The sequence below is a fragment of the Panulirus ornatus genome, chromosome 35 (genome assembly GCF_036320965.1).
Source record: "Panulirus ornatus isolate Po-2019 chromosome 35, ASM3632096v1, whole genome shotgun sequence".
Lineage (NCBI taxonomy): Eukaryota > Metazoa > Arthropoda > Malacostraca > Decapoda > Palinuridae > Panulirus > Panulirus ornatus.
In genome coordinates this window covers 9,781,698-9,789,387 of record NC_092258.1, presented here as the reverse complement: position 1 = coordinate 9,789,387, position 7,690 = coordinate 9,781,698, and the positions used below count along the sequence as shown (strand labels likewise).

The 7,690-nt window shown below is 44.9% G+C and overlaps 1 non-coding gene across 1 annotated transcript; it reads left to right on the top strand.

The window, feature by feature from the left end:
• Positions 1 to 888: 888 nt before the first annotated feature.
• TRNAS-GCU (transfer RNA serine (anticodon GCU)) lies at positions 889 to 970 on the top strand. The gene has a single exon. It is a non-coding gene; the product is annotated as a tRNA-Ser (tRNA).
• Positions 971 to 7,690: the final 6,720 nt, after the last annotated feature.

The following is a 7,690-nucleotide window of genomic DNA, read 5'->3' as shown; positions in this document are numbered from 1 at the left end:
TAATGCAATACAACCTTGTTAAAACTCTCCTTTACCAAATACTCTGTTTTATCTTATTTCCTTTAGATTCTTATCGATAACCAATAATAAGGAGCATGAGAGGTGTTTTACGTGCGAAATATAACGGAAGCCCGACCATGTCGTACATATTCATGGTATATCTATATCACAATATTGCTATTCTGTGTCTGGGAATTACATTTTTACGATGGGTTTTATGCCATAGTTATATTTCCGGTAGTAGGTATATAAGGGGATTCAATTTCTTTACGAGACCTCTCAAGAATATTGCCCTCCCAAAAAAAACAGTTGAAAGTTGACTGTAACACTTCGATGTTTTATTTAGTGATGGATAGCTTGGCCCACTGCACTGACATGCCTCTTACTTGGTCGGTATACCTTGGAGATGTTATCTCCCTTCGATGGAAGCCATTCACAGGAGTTAGAACAACAGAAGGGTTAAGTGTCACCGTAACGAATGGTCCACAAACAGATCTATATCGCCAAACGTTACGTATATATATATATATATATATATATATATATATATATATATATATATATATATATATATATATATAGGTGTTACCGGACTCCACTTGCTCGGGGCTAGACCGCGAATGAAAAGACTGACCTTTGGTGAGCCTGTATCACTGAATGTAGTGTTTCGTCAATGAACGTCTCACTCCACTGGAGTCAAACTTTCCCTGCTACGGGAGGTAACGCAGCCACATGCGGCAGAAGCCTTTAGAAAGAGTTAGTGGGGTAACACCAGGACCCTTTCATAGAAGCTGGGTCTGGGGTAATTATAATATAAAATCAATATATATATGTATATATGCTGCCAAAGCTGGTTGAGATCTGTCAGAATATCGGCTGATGTAGCATGACGAGGTGGCCGAGTGGTTAAGGCGTTGGACTGCTAATCCAATACGGTCTCCGTGCGTGGGTTCGAATCCCATCCTCGTCGGAAGTTTTCTTGTCTTAGCTGGTGGCAGGCAGGAAGGCACTTACTCACTGGCGAGGGTGGCACTGCCAGCCTCTGTAACGGGAGGGTTAGTGACTGACGACGCTGTGAGCCAACACTCCAGTGGCTGTCAAGTTTTCCCATCCAGGCCTGGGATGCTGTCTTTTCTCTCGCTTTCCTCCGGCCCTAGTACTGTCCCTGGCTCCCTCCGACCCTTGTTGCGCCCTTGCTCTTCTCCTCCGGCACCCTAGTACTGTCCCTGGTTCCCTCCGACCCTTCTTCCGCCCTTGCTCTTCTCCTCCGGCACCCTAGTACTGTCCCTGGCTCCCTCCGACCCTTGTTCCGCCCTTTCTCTTCTCCTCCGGCACCCTAGTTCTGTCCCTGGCTCCCTCCGACCTTTGTTGCGCCCTTGCTCTTCTCCTCCGGCACCCTAGTACTGTCCCTGGCTCCCTTCGACCCTTGTTCCGCCCTTGCTCTTCTCCTCCGGCACCCTAGTACTGTCCCTGGTTCCCTCCGACCCTTCTTCCGCCCTTGCTCTTCTCCTCCGGCACCCTAGTTCTGTCCCTGGTTCCGTCCGGTTATCAGGTCTGGGTGACTGGCAGTCAAGCGAGAAATGCACCCTCGGTATTCACTCCCGAGAAATATCGAAGGAAATTGAATAAAAATTGCCTCTTGAATATTTTTGCTCTGATTCAGCCTTCACTCTTGCTCAAGTTTGTTGCTTGCTGAATCGATTGCAGGGCTATTTTTGTCATTATTAATCAGTCCTGTAGTATATTTGGAGTTACGAGAGAATTCTTTTTTTTCTCTTTTTGAGCTGCAAATTTCAGCTATTAGTTTTACAGTGAGGCAGAACCCAAGTCTGACATTAAAGAAAAAAGACATCACAAAGACCCCTCCCCCATAACCACAAGGACAGGACAATTGCATCACAAGAAACCAAAAGAGGAAAAGGCATTGAAAGATTATGATATAGAAACAGACAAGAGGGGAAATACAGATGACCCCAGAGTGAGGAGCAATACTAATACGATTACATCTTGACATAGCCCATACAAACGAAGAGAAAACACACCTGGGAAACACACAAAAGTAAATCCGTGAGAGCAAAGTCAGAGAAACGTAAAGCACAAAGACTTGAGGATCACCAGAGTTGAGCCCATAGGAAGAGAAATACACACACGAAGAACTGAGGCCAATGATCGGTCATCGGTAAGAGAGGAGATGATCGACGGAGCTCTGTGATGGAGATTATGTTATGGTAAAGTGAACACGGAACACCATTACCCATGAGATCAGCAGTGCTCAGAACCACGGTACTTAGACCTGTTGCCTCAAGCCTCGAGTCTGTCTGAAGTGAACAAGGGAAGGGTAGGAAGCCATTTACATCACCTGTGTATCATTCACTGGAATGGTTTAACAATCCAGTCGCAGCTGGGTTAGGTGATTCCATCCTAGTGTAAAGATTCTCAGTTGTTTTTATTCAGTTCTAACTGTGATGGCCCAAACCGAACAGTTAAACCCAGACGTATGGATGGAGAATCAATTGCGCAGTCTTGTCTGTACAGGCCAAGATGTCGTGTAGAGGTTATTGGTGCTGACTGTGATGCATTCTCGGGGCGCCTGGAGGTCGAGCGCATAGGTTCGAATCCTGGTTTGCGACAGTCTGTCCACACAGTCAACCCAGCTTTAATACGATGGCCTTGGTTAGGGCATTCGGTTGCCTGTGCTCGTCAGGTGAAGGATGTATATATATATATATATATATATATATATATATATATATATATATATATATATATATATATATATATATACACACACACACACACACTCTTTACATCAGACAAACTGGAATGATGGGTCGAGTGAAAAGACACTTACAGACATATACTGGCGAAAGTGAGGGGATTTATCTACCTTAGAGAAGAGAAAGAACGTCCTACATCTGTATTAAAGATGTAGGGAAGATGCGAACTTCCATTCGCTAGAAGTGTGTACCACATCGGCAGGTATGTATGTCATGCACCGTGATAACCCAGACGAGGATGCGCACTAAGGAGAGGACGCTGAGCACTGAGGACCACTTTAAGGAGTGGGTTTGAAGGAATCATTTACATCGTTAGGATGTTGAGTGTCGTCAGAAATATGTCTTCGTGCGGGAAGCATTGGTAGAGACTAAGGAGCGAGGCAGTTCATGCCAGGGTTTGATATCCTGTTGTAGGGACGTAGAAAATGTGCATGGCATCAATCTTGTATTCTATAGCATCTCACTAATGTGTTTCGTGGTCATTGGAAGGAAAAAAGTGTGTTTTGTTGGACATGAAATGGTCGACAAAACTCACTACTTCTTCAGTGAAAATACTGTAGGCTTTCTGTAGTAAGTGTTATACATCATAAGCTTCTGTGATAAGTATTAAACTCAGCATTTTCACTTAAGGGCTGTAGTGGCCCAATTACAGCGGATATTTCTCTCTTGGAATTCGAGGAGGGGAAGCTGAACCACTAGTCAGTCTCAGAGCCTCTCCCAGTTCCCGCTTTCCATCGCCTGAATGATGGTATAAAATCGGTGAATACAAAGCACCATCTCACCTAATCCCCCCACACAACCCACTTTGCCTCACCTTGTTACGCCTCTCGTGAGCCAATTTGGACGCAATCGGTCGGACCGATGAATCCCGCAGCAATCATAGAGGCGCCAAACGACTGAACACCAGTAAAATAGTTGTTGCACCAGCTCCCCTGCCACCCTCATACACCTCACTGGCTCACGATCTCTGGGAATTCGCTCACTGTGTGTTGTGTCGGGTGGCGTGCCGCGTGGGGAGAGGAAATAGAATCGGGGAAGGTAATGAGACGGTGTGTGTGTGTGTGATGTAGTCGGGAATGGACTAAGTTTTCCATGAGGGAAGACAAGTTCTTGAAGCACACAAGTCTGAGGGAATGAGGAGGGCAGGAGTGTGAGGGGGGGAAGGGCGTAAACTTAGAGTGTGATGAGTCTCATACGAGTGAGCAGAGTGAGAGGTATGGTGCGACAGGACGGGAGTGCGTCAGCGTGTGATGTGATGCCGGAGTCTAGCTGGAGGATGGAGGAGTGAGGGGAACTGATAGACGGAACGCTTCTTTGTTCTCCCCTTCTCCCATCATCACGACGGTAAGTAAGACTCCCCTCGTTATCTCCCCCTCCTCAACAGGCAGTAATCCCATCACCCTTGAACTGTCGTGCTGTCCCCCTTCATCCTCATCCCTAACTGATCCTAGTTTGGTCTCCTCCTGCGTTATCTCCCGCCTGTGTCTCCCTGCGCACACCCTCGACAGCATCACCATAATGTAACGTGCCATCACCTTACTCTGTTGTTACCATTTTACTCTTAACCTTTAGCCTGTTCCATGAGTCATAGTCATACCTGTTGCTCGCAGGGAAAAGTAACCAGTCTGTCAGAGCTTACAGCACCAGCGGCCACAAGGGACACACTGAACACTTTCAAGTAAGTGCAGTGTGCTAGAATACTGGCTGGCAGAAGTAAAGCCTTTCCCTTGGAGGTGTCAGTCATGCATAAGGAGAACAATATCTGATGCTTCATGTAGCTAGCGGGTGAATTTTTCGTATCAAAACTTTGGTCAAGACTCTACACTGATTCCCACAACATATTTCCTTTCCCAGGTAATCCCATCAACCACAACTATTACACGAATCAAATTCATCCGATGAATTTGAAAATATAAGCTGCAATATACCTCCAGTGCACCAGAGACCCAACACTATCTAGAGAAAGAGTTGGGAATTGTGTTTACCGAACTAACTCGCAGCCAAGCCTAGCTTCCAGCGAGAAAAGTCGAGTGACTGAAGTCTTGTACTGGTCCTGCCGAATCTGGCCCGGCTGCTACTCCTCCCACAGGCTCAACACGGAAGGTTCTTCAATGCCTTAAGCGTCACTGAGATGAGTGAGGCAAAGAGACATTGTGATAACCTCGGCACTCACCTACGGAAGTCACCGTTCATGCCTCACTTCAAAGCAGTTTATCATCTGCATAAAAGCAAACCACAATATACTAAGATGGAACGAAAAGCTACCCTGTTCTTGAAAAGGTCATGGTTGGAAGTATCACACTATCTTCTTTTGATTATGGGAAATAATGGAAAAAAAGAAGTCCACATCACTTAGTAATTTATAATGAAGCTGATCAAATGTAACTTTCACAACTATATGATTTTAATATCCTTCTCTAATTTCCACGAGACTTGTGCAATCTCACTGATATACTATGAAATCGACATATATCGTGATATATGTGATAGAGCGATGTATGTGACGAAAATGCGGTTATTATTCTTACCAACATGGAGGATAATTAATATTGTGAATGTAATATAGACACTACATAGAAAATGATATAGCGTTCTTGGTCCAGATAGAATAAAAGCTTGCTATGATGTGTTGTTGTGGGGAACATATCAGCATCGACAATTCATTTACTGCCTAACACAATGCATTCATCTATTCACAATGAGTACACTAGATAATTACCTGTGATTAGCTATTGATTGAAATGCCTTTTATATCGCTCCAAATCAGATGACTGCGGAAGAAAAAACCCTGAAACTAATTCCTCTGGCCTGAGCAACTGCACGCAAAAGTCTGTCACAGTTTTCTGTACCATGATGTGATATTGTTGGGTTTGGACTGCCAGTGTACGGTCGTCTGGGGGGGAATACTGTGTCCCGAGGCTCACCTGAAGTATGATTTACCTTCTGGAGTGATTTATCTCTAGGGGGGAAGATGGTCACCAGTGCTGGACCCCCTCGAATGATGTGGATGATGAAAGGTTGATAACATATCAGTGGAAAGTCAGGCAAGGTGTTCTCAGAGAGAGATACTAAGGAGACTGTAAGAGAGTAAACCTGTTTATTAGGGGACGTTTATAGCTTCTTTAAATTCATGGGATGTGGAGACGTTTGTGGGATGTGGAGACGTTTATGGGATGTGCAGACGTTTATTTTATGTGGAGACGTTTGTGGGATGTGGAGACGTTTGTGGGATGCAGAGACGTTTGGTCGGTTCAAGGAGAGGGCGTCTCTTTGGCTTAGCAGAAGTATCTACTCAACAAGTTCTCCATGTAAGACAAAAAAGAAAAAAAATAAGTGAGATGACAGGGCATTCGGTGTGACAACACAGAAACTTCAACAAATCCTCATTATTTAGTCCATGCCATTTTTACGTACATTACATATTCAGCTGGTGACAATGTCTTTTACGGAGGGCTGTAAGATCCTGGACTTAATGGAGTTGCTATGGGAACTGACAAGTAAGGAACAAGAACAGATGAATGATCCTGAAAATGAGTTGAAGGTTGTGAGGAAGCCTTCGTTCACGACTGAATGAAGGATGTGAGGAAGCCTTCATTCACGACTGAATGAAGGATGTGAAGAAGCCTTTACTCACAAATGAATGCATAAGGCAGCCAAGGTAGGATCTTTCGATACTTGAAAATATAAAGTTGGAATGATGATGAGGCCCAGACACATCCTTCCCTGAATTGGGTTCATTTACTACGTGCCTGGCACTCAAAGGAAGACAAAGGCGTACAGCCAAGTGACTAAAAGCCGAACCACATTTTTCAAAGGTGCTTTGAGTGACATTGGTCATGGACGACATAAGTGGGATGAAAAGCAAAATCCCTTTCGCCATTCACTGCAACAACCTTAAGGGACACTATGTCACCGCGAGGATACAGCGTAAGGCTAATGGATGAGTGTCAATAATATTCTACCGAGGAAGAAAATGAATGATGAAGATGGTGGTGGAGTGTGTTAGGGAGACGGGCAGGATATCTCTGGCAGCATCAAGCAGCAAATGAGGTTGTCTGGAGAGTTTACTGCAACACAGGAAAAATAGGAGGAGGAACTGATGGGAGGGTAAAGCGTGGGAGGAACAGCTGGTGATGTTGCTGGATGAGAATGAGAATGATGATGATGTATCCAGAGGAGGAGCAAGTGTGAGGCGATGGAAGCATCAGACGTCGCGGTAAAGGGGAGACTTGCAGGAGGAGTGAAGAGTGTTGTGGGAGGGGGTTGACCTGCGGGAGGAGGGTAGAGTGTTGTGAGAGGTGGGAGATCTGCGGAAGATGGGTAGAGTGTTGTGAGCGATGGTAATGAAATGGAAACTCACTCTTTACAGTGGGCAAAGTGGTGATACTGACTCGTACATAGTACATCATATGTATGGTCCCTCCTACCATAGTGATCCACCATCACTTGATGATGGTAGCCTCACTGGTCTCCTACACCACAACAATAACCTACCCATCACTTTAAAGAGCTTCAACCAGTCTCTTTCATGATGTTCTCCAGGCGTCATCAACATGAACTGACCTGGGTTGCTTCTTCCTCACAAACACGACCTGGAACCACCAGTCACGAAAAGATAAACAAACAAATTATTAGCCGGTAGTTAAGTGAATCTAAATACATAACGTAAGCCTCAATGTAACAAGTAGTAGAAGTATACACAGACTCTGAGTATGATCATCAGAAAGGAATATAAAAAGGCTATATTGCTACCGTTTTTTCTAGATTCCTTTACAGTGTCGTGTTCAATGCATAGGGAAACACTAACACTGCAGGAGTGTGTACAGGTTAGCGTCCTGTCCTGGTGTGGTGTGCTTGAGGGAAGACAGAAGAGGATCAGACAGAGAACGCAGGTTGTGCTAGCTTGTTACGTG